Raw genomic sequence first — 11916 nt, forward strand, 5'->3', positions numbered from 1 at the left:
TTGGAGTCACACAGAATGTAGCCTTTCCAGATTAGTTTCTTTCTCTTATTAATATGCATTTAAGGCTACTCCATGTCTTTTTCTGGCTTCATAGATCATTTCTTCTTAGTGCTGAATACTATTCCATTGTCTGGATGTACCACAGTTTATTTAACCATTCACCTATTGAGGAAAATCTTGTTTGCTTTCAAGTTTTGACAGTTATGAATAAAGCTGCTGTAGACATTCATGTGCAGGTTTTTGGGTGGACATGAGTTTTCAGCTCCTTTGGGTAAATACCAAGGAGGGTATTTGCTGGATCACATAGTAAGAGTATGTTCAGTTTTGTAAGAAACCTCCAAACTGTCTTCCAAAGTGTCTGTACCATTTTACATTCCCATCAGCAATGAATGAGAGCTCCTATTGTTGTAGATTCTCACCAGCATTTGGTGTTGTCAGTGTTCAAGATTTTGGCCATTCTAATAGTATAGTGGTATCTCACTGTTGTTTTAGTTTGCATTTTCCTAATGACATATGATGTGGAGCACCTTTTCATATGCTCATTTCCTTCCATATATCTTCTTTGTTGAAGTGTATATTAAGGTCTTTGGCCCACATTTTAATCAGGTTGTTTTCTTATTACTGAGTTTTAAGAGTTCTTTATATATTTTAGATACAGTTCTTTATCGGAAGTGTCTTTTGCAAATATTTTCTCCCAGTCTATGGTTTGTCTTCTCATTTTCATGCCATTGTCTTTTACAGAACAGAAGTTTTTTAATTTTATGAAATCCAGATTATTTCTTTAATGAATTGTGACTTAGGTGCTGTATCAAAAAAGGCATCTCCACACCGAAGGTCATCTAGGTTTCCTTGTATGTTATGTTCTAGGAGTTTTATTGTTTTGTAGTTTACATTTAGGTCTGTTATCCATTTTCAGTTAATTTTTGTGATGGGTATATGGTCTGTTTCTGGATTTAATTTTTGCATATAGATGTCCAGTTGTTCCAGGACCATTTGTTGAAGAGACTATCTTTGCTCTGTTGTATTGCCTTTGCAATACATATATATATATATATTCATCATTATATTATCATAAAAAATATATATATATATAAATGTATATATGTATATATATACATATATATATTATATATATATATATATATATATATATATATAGTGGTCTATTTCTTGGCTCCCTATTTTGTTCCATTGATCTGTCTATTCATTCACCAATACCACACTGACTTGATTACTTGATTACTGTAGCTTTTTAGTAAGTCTTGAAGTCAGATAGTATCATTCTTCCAATTTGGTTCTTCTCCCTCAATATTGGCTATTCTTTTGCCTTCTCCATACTTAGCTCTTTAACAAAAAAGCAAAGGCTTTCCCAGAAATCCCCAGAAAACTTCCTCTTAAATTTCATTGGCAGGACCGTTTTACATGGTCATGCCTAGTTGTTAGAGAAGTTGAGAAAAAATATATACCTGGACCTTTCAGCCTCTATAGAGGAAAGGGAGAAAAATTTTAGCTTTGCTTTAGAAAAGCAATTAGTTTTAGTGGTTCTTTTATGAGCCAACCAATAGGGTCTGCTACATTAAGAATATGGTAAATTACAATAGCCTCTTTTTTTTTAAGATTTTATTTATTTATTTGTCAGAGACAGAGAGAGCATGAGCACAAGCAGGGGGAATTGGTAGAGGCAGAGGGAGAAGCAGGCTCCCCGCTAAGCAAGGAGCCCAATGTGGGACTTGATCCCAGGACTCTGGGATTATGACCTGAGCTGAAGGTAGGCGCTTAACTGACTGAGCCACCCAGGTTTCCCAATAGCCTCTTTTTTAAATTTAAATTCAATTAACCAACATATAGTACATCATTAGTTTCAGATGTAGAGTTTAATAGTTCATCATTTGGATATAACACCCAGTGCTCATCACATCACATGCCCTCCTTAATGCCCATCACCCAATTACCCCATCTCCCCACCTACCTCCCCTCCAGCAACCTTCAGTTTATTTCCTATAGTTAAGAGTCTTTCATGGTTTGTCTCCCTTTCTGATTTCTTATTCAGTTTTCCCTCCCTTCCCCTATGATCCTCTGAGCTGTTTCTTATTTTCTACATATGAGTGAAACCATATGATAATTGTCTTTCTCTGATTGACTTATTTTGCTCAGCAAAATACCCTCCAGTTCCATCCATGTCTATGTAAATGATAAGTAGTCATCCTTTCTGATGTCTGAGTAATATTCCATTGTATATACGAACCACATCTTCTTTATCCATTTGTCTGTTGATGGACATCTTGGCTCTTTCCACAGTTTGGCTATTGTGGACATTGCTGCTGTAAACATTGGGGTGCATGTGTCCCTTCAGATCATTACATTTGTATCTTACCCCGAAGATACAATGCCTCTTAATAGGAGTTTGCTGTGTAAACTAAGGAGTAAGGTCAACTTTTCCTACACAGGGTAGAAGAGTTAAAAAGGTGTTGTGTGACTAACTTTCCTCCAGGTCCTCTGATACCAAATTTTATGCCCTGTCACAATGCTAGGTTTAAGCCAGTGACTCTCAAAGTAGTATTTACTAAATACAATACCTTTAACATAGTGTATATAGTCATGAGAGATGATGTCTTAAAATCATTATCTTATACTAAACAGAAATGTGAATGAGCAAAAGATAAATATATAACAGCCTGAATAAATTTTACAAACATAATGTTGGTAGAAAAAAAGACACAAATGAGTACATGCCATATGATTCCACTTACATAAGGTTTGAAGGTAGGCAAAATTAACCTATGATATTAAAATTCAGATAATGCCTTCCTTTGTGAATAGAGTAGTGACTAGAAGGGGTATGAAGGAGACTTCTGGGATATGGTAGTATTCTGTTTCTGGACATAAGTCTTCATTGTGCAGGTGTGTTTGTTTTGTGAAAATTCATTAACCTATACACCAATGATCTCTGTGTGTTTGTGTGTATGTGTGTGTACACACACATGCTTCAATATGATTTGCTCAAAACAAACAACAATTAAGATTTGACAAATCAAATTAACAATTTGATTTGAATTGTCAAGTCTCAGAATTTGCTAAAATAAGTTTGGGAGCCTTTACTATTCAGATTTTTCAGGGGCCTAACTTTGTGTATTATTTGTGTCAAATGAAAGCTGCATTTCTTTCAGAATTAGGCTGATTTCATCTCAACTGATTGAGGTGAGTGATTTGGAAAACAGAAATAAATAATCACAGACATATATATATATATTCATATGTGTTTGGGTGTCTGTATGAGAATTGTTGACTCAGCTGTAAATATTTTTAATTCCCACAGAATATTTATATAACACTTGGTCCAGTTTAGGTTGAATGTTTTTTTTAAAAGATTTTATTTATTTATTCATGAAAGACAGAGAGAGAGAGAGGCAGAGGGAGAAGCAGGCTCCCAAGGAGCAGGGAGCCCGACGCGGGACTCGATCCCAGGACCCTGGGATCATGACCTGAGCGGAAGGCAGACGCTTAACCATCTAAGCCACCCAGTCGCCCTAGGTTGAATGTTTTAAAGATTTTATTTATTTATTTAATTGACAGAGAGAGAGAGCGAGCGTGAGAGGGAACACAAGCAGGGGGAGTAGGAGGGGGAGAAGCAGGCCTCTGGCCGAGCAGGAAGCCCAGTGCGGGGCTCGATCCCAGGACCCTGGGATCATGACCTGAGCCGAAGGCAGTCGCTTAACGAACTGAGCCACCCAGGCGCCCCTAGATTGAATGTTTTAAATCTGAGCACCATGAACTCTGCAAGCTTATTTTCTATGTAAATTTCTATCCATAATATTAGTATCCTCCATAGAAGAGATGGTGGTTTCTACCAGGTATAATTAAATGCACAAAGCACAAGTTTTTAGGGAATGCTGTAACTATTGTATTACTTGTTGAAAACACTGATACTTAAATTTTCACTGCAAAATACTCTTCAAATGTACTCACAACTTACACGGAAAGGGACTCATACTCATTAGTCCTAGCCAGTGTCAAAGTAAAAGCACATTTTCTACCATGTTATGCAAAAGGATGATTAATTTAAATCTTAAGATAAATGTGTCTGTTTACAAGTAGGTATAAACTAGCAAGGAAAAAAAATGTTTTGGGGCGCCTGGGTGGCTCAGTTGGTTAAGCGACTGCCTTCGGCTCAGGCCATGATCCTGGAGTCCCGGGATCGAGTCCCACATTGGGCTCCCTGCTCAGCAGTGAGTCAGCTTCTCCCTCGGACCCTCCCCCCTCTCATGCTCTCTCTCTCTCTATCTCATTCTCTCTCTCAAATAAATAAATAAAATCTTTAAAAAAAAAAAAAAAAAAAAAAGAAAAAAAATGTTTTACAAGATGTAGCAAGAGAAGTAAATCTTCTAAAGACTGTGTTTGATTTGAATCTACCCAGGAACTTATATGAATTTTACCTATTTATCCAGGGAAGAAAACTTAGTTACATTTCCAGTTTATAGGCTATAACAAAGTCTTAGGGATCATGAGCAAAAAATGCTGAGATGTGAAAACACAGTGGGGTAAAGTCTTCTATAAAAGGCAATGTCATAGAAAATAAATGAGTAGGATTAAAATTGGTTCCTATGAATTTTCTGCACTCTGCGTGTTTCTCCAAATATGAACTTAAACTCATGTTCTAATGAACTGAACTTCAGCATAGTCCCAAATACATCCTTGACATATGCCAAACTGCACAAAAAGAGCAATAATACACTGGCAATTCTGGCTTCAAAAACTGGCCTTTTTATACCTGGATAGTATTTCCTTGAATGAATTACCAGCATTCTAGAAGCAGTCTCCTGACTTTCATACCCAAAAATAATTCACTTCTAATCTATAAACCCAGATAGACAGTTTGGTAGTATGAAGGAGACCTTTCTTTTCTTTCTTTTTAAAGATTTTATGTATTTATTTGACAGAGAGAGAGAGAGAGAGAGGAAGAGAGAAGGAGCTCACAAGCAGGGAGAGCGGCAGGCAGAGGGAGAGGGAGAAGCAGGCTCCCCGCTGAGCAGGGAGCCCGGTGCAGGACTCCATCCCAGGACCCTGGGATCATGACCTGAGCCGAAGGCAGACTCTTAACGACTGAGCCACCCAGGTGCCCCTGAAGGAGACCTTTCTAATACTATATAAATCTAAGAAAGAGTCCTCAGTAGGAGCAAATATAAACATAAAATTATGTTCTCCACTTCTAGCAGTTGAAAAACATTACACATTACTACAATTCAATGGTGTCCTCTTATTTTTTAATTAAAGATTTTTTTTGAGTATAATTGACACACAATGTTACATTAGTTTCTGGTGCATGATATAGTGATTTGACCACTCTATATGTTCTGCTCTGCTCACCACAAGTGTAGCTCCCATCTGTCACCATACAACCCTATTGTAAAACCACTGACTGTATTCCCTGTGCTGTGCCTTTTATTCCTGTGACTTATTCACTCATTAACTGGAAGCCTATATCTCCCACCACCCTTCCACACTCATTTTGCCTATCCCCCCACTACCCTTCCCTCTGGCAATCATCAGTTTGTTATCTGTATTTATAGGTCTGTTTCTGCTTTTTGTTTGTTTATTTGTTTTGTTTTCAGATCCCACATATGAGTGAAATCATATGGTATTTGTCTCTCTCACTCTGATTATTTCACTTAGCATTATACCCTCTAGGTCCATCCATGTTGTCACAAATGGCAAGATCTCATCTTTTTATGGCTCAGTAAAGTTCCTTTGTGTATGTGTGTGTGTGTGTGTGTGTGTATGTGTATGTGTGTGTGTGTGTATACACACACACATTTCCTTTATCCATTCGTCTATCAGTGGACACTTGTGTTGCTTCCGTATCTTGGCTATAGTAGATAATGCTGCAATGCATGCAGTGGTGCATATATCTTTTCAGTTAACATTTTCATTTTCTTTGGGTAAATACCCATTAGTTGAATTACTGGATCATATGGCACTTCTATTTCTAATTTCTTGAGGAAACTCCATACTGTTTTCCACAATGGTTTTCTGTTTGCATTCCCATCAACAGTTGATGAGGGTTCCTTATTCTCTCAGTGGTGTCCTTTTAATCACATATGCTTCAACAAAACACCATATTATAATTATAGTTGACGTTTAGGGGAGTCAAGAATTCAAAACTGGAATATGTGAGAGTAAGAAAGAGTATAGCCAAATATTCTACATCAAGATGCAACTTTTTGAACAAGTACACTAACTGAGTTTTGGGATATCATAAAAATTTATTTTCTATGCAATCTTTCATTTGTTTTATTAAAAGTATATCATTCAGAAGAGTGCATAGGTGTATATGTTGGCTTACAGAATTTTAATAAATTATGCACCTCCATTTTTGTTGGCAGTTCTTTCCAAGTCCCCTGTGTGCTCCTCCCCAGTTGCTTTACTTCTCACCCTCTACCCAGAGGTTTTCATCATTCTGACCTTTTTAGTTACCATCCCATTTTCTTTTATTAATTTTCAATAATGTTACCAGTTATAAATATATCTCTGCTATTTTTGGACTTAATACAAATTCCTACTCTATAACATCTGTGTCAAGCTTATTTCGCTCATTAGATACAAGGTTTGGGAAGATACATTGGTGTTATATGTAGCTGTCTTTCATTCAGTTTCTCTGCTGCATAGCCTTCCATTTTAAGCCCACTTGACAATACATTTGCCATTCTACTACTGATGGACATTTTTGTTTTCTTGTAATTTGTGGTTAATATTCTTATATATTTACTTCAGGAGTGAGATTCCTGGGTCATATATTATTGTGTGTACTTCACCTTTCCTATGGAATGCTAGTCTGTTTTTGAAAGTGGTTGGGTCAATTTGTATATCACAACCACCATTGGCCAGAAGTTCCTGTTGTTTCACATGTATCCCAACATATGAGTATCAGATGTCTAACTTTTGCCTGAAAGTTTGGGTGATGCATGGTAACTCTTGTCGTTTAACTTGCTATATTTTTTATTGCTAACAAAGTTGAACGTCTTTTCATGTTTATTGGCTAATTTGCATTTTTAACATATATGCTTTTTAAGGCTTTGTCTAATTTTCTGTTATTTGTTTGTCATTAGTAATTCATTTGAGAAAGTTATAGAACTGGACACCAAGTTTTTGATGGTTATAGAGATATATTTTTTTCTCTAGTTTTTTCCCCTTTTTTAACTTCATGGTATTTTGATGAAAATAAGCTTAAAATTTTAATGTGGCTATGTATATCACTTTTTCCTGTGAGACTTGAACATTTTGTACTATGTTTAAAAAATTTCAAACCTGGGAGCACCTGGGTGGCTCAGTCGTTAAGCGTCTGGCTTAGGCTCAGGACATGATCCCGGGGTCCTGGGATTGAGCCCCGCATCAGGCTCCCTGCTCCGCGGGAAGCCTGCTTCTCCCTCTCCCACTCCCCCTGTTTGTGTTCCTGCTCTCGCTATCTCTCTCTCTGTCAAATAAATAAATAAAATCTTTAAAAAAATTTCAAATCTGATTTAAAATATCTTTAACTCAGAATCTTTATGTTATGCCCCAAAATTTTCCTCTAAAAGATTTGCAGTTTGGCCTTTCACATTTAGTTTTTTAGTATACTTTAAGATTATTTTTAAATAAATAGAATGAATTAGGAATTCAGTTTCTTTTTTCCTTTTTCTGATAGGATATCCAATCCTTCTGTCATCATTTATTGAAATGTCAGTTCTTTCTATAAAGAACTACATGCCATCCCTGTAATAAATATATCAAGAGTCCATAAATGCAAGGGTCTGTTTCTGGATTTTTTGTTTGTTTGCATATGGCTATTGGTTTATCCCATACCCATATCATATTGTCATTATATAATTAGTATTAGTGTCTGCTAAAGAAATCCCCTCAATTTTATCTTTTTCTTCGAGATTTTCTGGATTATTCTTCATTCTTACATTACCAAAGAAAAGTTTCTAACCTGTATGTCAAATACAATAGAGAAACATTTGGCAATATGATCAGAATTGCTTGAATTTATTGATTAATCTGAGGACCCTTCATATCTTTGCCATATGGAATCTTCTAGTCCTTGAGCATAGTATATATTTATACTTATTTAGATTTTAGTTAAGTTGCACTAAGGTATACTAATATTTCATGTGAAGGTCTGGCACATCTTTTGTTAGACTCATTCTTAGGTACTTCATATATTTATGTCATTTTAAATGTTTTTTTATTAAGAATTTTAGAGCAGTTTTAGGTTCACAACATAATTGAGTGGAAGGTATAGAGATTTCCCATATTCCCTACCCCCATAGATGCATAGCCTCCCCCATTATCAATATTACTTACCAGAGTAATACATTTGTTACAATTGATGAATCTACATTGACACCTCATAATCACCCAAAGTCCAGAGTTTACATAATAGTCCACTCTTGGTGTTGTATATTCTGTGGGTTTGGATAAGTGTATAAAGACATGTTTCTATCATTATGGTATCATACAGAGAAGTTACACTACCCTAAAATCCTTTGTGCTCTATTCATACCTCCCCCTTCTCAACTTTTGGCAACCACTGATCTTTTTGTTGTCTCCATAGTCTTGCCTTTTCCAAAATGTCATATAGTTGGAATCACTGCTATAAATATTTGTGTTTAGGCTTTTGTATGGACATAAGTTTTCAGCTCCTTTGGGTACCCACCAAGGGACACGCACATTTGCTGGATCATATGGTAAGAGTATGTTTAATTCTGTAAGAAACCTCCAAACTGTCTTCCAAAGTGGCCATACCATTTTGCATTCCCACCAGGAATGAATGAGAGCTCCCACTATTGTAGATCCTTACCAGCATTTGGTGTTATCAGTGTTCAAGATTTTGGCCATTCTGATAGGAGTATAGTGGTATCTCATTGTTGTTTTATTTGAGTGACACATGATATGGAACATCTTTTTATATGCTTATGGCATCTGTATGTATTTTTTGGTGAGGCATCTATTTAAGGTTTGTGACCCATTTTAAAATCAATGGGTATATTGTGATCCTAAGTATCATCTATCTTGGTGAATATTCCATGTACTCCTGGAAAGATTGTACATCTTGCTGTTGTTAGGTAGAGTTCTGTATATATCGAATAGATCAAGTTGGTTGTTGTGTTGTTTTATTCTTCTATATCCTTGCTGACTCTCTCTCAACTACTTTTATTTATTACTGAGAAGGGGATGTTCAAGTCTCCAACTACAATTTTAATGTGTCTATTCTTCTTTTCAGTGCTGTAGGTTTTTGCTTTGTGTATTTTGAAGCTCTGTTGTTGGGTTCCTATATATTGTGAATTGTGTCTTGGTAAATTGGAAATTTTTTTTCATTATGTATGTACTCCAGCTATTAGTAGTAGTAGGCAATTTTTCACCATTTTGCTTTTAAATTGCCTATATCATTATATTTCAAGTGACTGTTTTTTGAGACAGCATATGATTATTTTTAAAAAATCCATTCTGACCGCCTTTGTCTTTTAACTGGTGTCTTCAGATCATTTACATTTAATGTAATTATTGGTAAGTTTAGATTTAGGACTGTCACTTTATTTTTTGTTTTTTTTGCTTGTTCCTGCTTATTTCACATTATTTGTAATTTCCAGACTCCTTTAGGTTAAAAAACTCAAGACAAGAAGACTAATCTATTGCATTTCCCCACATATTTACTCTTTCTGTTGCTCTTCCTTCATTCCTGAAGTTCTAAATTCTACCCCCCGCCCCTCTCCCCCAGGAATCTTTTCCCTTTGGTCTGAAAAGCTTTTCTGAAAAGAAATTGTTCTATAGCACATTTGATAGGTACAAATTCTCTTAGTTTTCCTTCATCCAAGTATATCTTTAATTCACCTTACTACTGAAGAATATTTTACTTGGATATAAAATTCTAGGTTGACAATTTTTTCTTTCAATACCCCAAAAATGTGCCATCTTCTCTTGCTTTCCATAGTTTCCGGTAAGAAATCCTCAGTTATGTGAATTGATGCTCCTCTATAGTTAATATATCATTTTTCTGTGACTGCTTTCAATATTTTTTCTTCATCTTGGGTTTTCAGTAGTTTGATTATGATTTATATGGGTATAGATTTCTTTGGGTTTATTCTGTTTGGGGTTTGCTTAACTTCTTGAACCTCTGGGGGCATTTTTTTTTTTTCCCAAAAGGGCAGTTTTCAGCCATTATTTCTTTATCTCTTTTTCTTTTTTTCTAAGATTTTATTTATCTATTTGACAGAGAAAGAGACAGCGAGAGAGGGAACACAAGCAAGGGGAGTGGGAGAGGGAGAAGCATTCTTCCCACCAAGCAGAGAGCCCAATGTGGGGCTCAATCCCAGGACCCTGGGATCATGACCTGAGCCGAAGGCAGACCTTAATGACTGAGTCACCCAGGCACCCCGCTTTATCTCTTTTTCATTACCATCCTATTTCTTCTATCTTTCAGGGATGCTGTTGGCATGACCTTTAGGCCTTCTTGTATTCTCCCACTGGTACTTGAGATTCCATTCGTTTTAATTTTTTTTTTTCTCTCTGCTGTTCAAATTGGGTCATTTGTATGTCTTTGAGATACTTTAAATCTTGTTTAAATTCTATACAAAATGTTAATATTTTTGTTTTAGTAAGTTCAGGCCACAAGTTCTAACCCACCCCCTGTGGGTTATGGTTCCAGTGTTAATTCAGTTTTCAAAACTTTTGTTATGCTTTTTGTTTTCTCCTGAGTGGATGCCCCATAGTGATCAATCTCAGACCTACTCTGTTAGTTTAGTTCTCACAATCTTTGGAGTGCTAATTAGGATCGGATCTATGCATATAGAGGTTAAGAATAAGCCCTGAAGTTCCTAACTGACTTTATTGGGTCATTTTTCTGAGCCCTTCTTTTTTTTTTTTTTTTAAAGATTTTACTTATTTATTTATTTGACAGAGAGAGCGAGAGAGCACGAGCAGAGGGAGCAGTAGAAGGAGAGGGAGAAGGAGGCTTCCTGCTGAGCAAGGAGCCCGATGCGGGGCTTGATCCCAGGACCCTGGGATCATGACCTGAGCCGAAGGCAGACGCTTAACCATCTGAGCCACCCAGGTGCCCCTGAGCCCTTCTCTCTTTATCATTTCTCCGGTACTTTGCTTTTCAAGGGCTCCATTTTTTGGTGGAGTATCTAGTGAAACCACTCTGCCATGCTCTTTGATGCATTTTCATGATGGGACCCATGTTCTGGCTTTATTGGAATGAGGGCAGAGAGATATAAAAAGCTGTAGGACTTCCCTCCTCCCCCTTTTGAAACTGTAGGTATAGCCAAAGGAGAGTCAAGTGTTGTTCTTCCTTGGAGTTTTGGCTTTTTCAGTTTTCTATAACTTTCTTTTTTTCCCCCTGCAAAAGAATTCCCTGGGGGCTGGGACAAGAAAATAGAAGCAAAAAAAAGAGGAATAAAATGAGGAATTTCTGCACTTCCTCCCAGCATTAGGAGTTCTTGTTTCTGGTCTTCAAGCCAGAACTAGAGAGCATACCCAGAAGCTCTCTCTTGTTCTTTGCCACCATGCTCACTTGTAAGTTTATAGCTGCATTGCATTCAGATAAGAGTATTAGAGGCCAAAAAAAAAGAAAAAAAAAAAAGGTAAACCCACTGCTTATTCAGCGTTATTTTGAAATTCTAATGTTCTTTTCCAATCTGCCTCCTGTGTAAAATTGTCAGAGACTTCACATGGTTGATCCATACATTCTATCCTGGTTTCATAGTTATATTCAGTGGGAAAAGGTGAAATGTGCTTATTCTATTTCATCCAGAGCCAGGACATCATTTTATTGTTTATAATTTTGTATTCCTTAAAAAGATTTTTCAAGATTATGCTTATTTTGTAATTATCATAACATTTTTATTTCATATTCTGTGTCTGATAATTCCAGTACATAAAGTC

Source organism: Zalophus californianus, chromosome 1, assembly GCF_009762305.2.
Source record: "Zalophus californianus isolate mZalCal1 chromosome 1, mZalCal1.pri.v2, whole genome shotgun sequence".
In the NCBI taxonomy this organism is placed as follows: Eukaryota; Metazoa; Chordata; class Mammalia; order Carnivora; family Otariidae; genus Zalophus; species Zalophus californianus.